Source organism: Staurois parvus, unplaced genomic scaffold (assembly GCF_062004578.1).
Source record: "Staurois parvus isolate SC_StPar_1 unplaced genomic scaffold, SC_StPar_1.0 ptg001335l, whole genome shotgun sequence".
Lineage (NCBI taxonomy): Eukaryota > Metazoa > Chordata > Amphibia > Anura > Ranidae > Staurois > Staurois parvus.
Window position 1 is genome coordinate 985,655 of NW_028319131.1, and position 1,031 is coordinate 986,685.

The following is a 1,031-nucleotide window of genomic DNA, read 5'->3' on the forward strand; positions in this document are numbered from 1 at the left end:
GGTCATTTTTTTTATTATCAAGGAAATTCTGGTCCAATTTTTTTTTTTTTTTTAAACGTTACCTGTGCATTTCTTGCCATTACCATGACCCACCAACAAAACCAACCCAACATAAATGATCTCAATCATGTGTACAGGGGAGCCTTCACTAAATGACATTCCATTCCAGATCCTCAGCCCACCAATCTGCAGCCAAATCCCCCCCTGCACAGCAGTCATTGGTTGCTAGGACCGTTGAAGGCCTAGCAACCAATGATGTAACATGTGTTCCCCACCTTCTGCACCAAGCTTCTCTGCCCAACTCGCACCCACTGCAGCATACTTCTCCCATCTTCCGCCCCCTGCCTAGAGAGACATACTGTATGCCTGTGTTGCCACTGTTCACTTTGATGGGCTCTACCAACCTGCACGCTGATGATCACAATGGATCCATTAAGATACTCTGATGGGGACACCTTATGTTAGGGGGCACCCTGATGGGGACACCTGATGTATAAGGGGCACTCTGATGGGGACACCTGATGTTAGGGGGCACCCTGATGGGGACACCTGATGTATAAGGGGCACTCTGATGGGGACACCTGATGTTAGGGGGCACCCTGATGGGGACACCTGATGTTAGGGGGCACCCTGATGGGGACACCTGATGTATAAGGGCTACTCTGATGCTATACAATTACGGCTGTAATGGTTCTTTCTAGCAATTAAGGGGCAATCCAGGGGTACAGTCTGGGTTTTGACTCTCTTTGTATATAAAGGAATATTTTTGGTGATAAAAAAATAAATAAAAGTGGCATTTTTTCCCTTATAAGATTTCATTTTAGTTGTAAATTTTGTGCAATTACCTTTATCCACCATCAAAAATGAAAACAAAATAATAATCTTTTCTACCCCTGACGTGCATAGGGATACCAGATACATGTGTATTATATGTTGTTTGTGCTGTAGTGAGGCCCACAAAGAATAGTTTGCATTTTGCCTTTCAGAAGACTTACCTGTAAAAGCAAAGGCCCCAAGCCCTGGAGGCCATC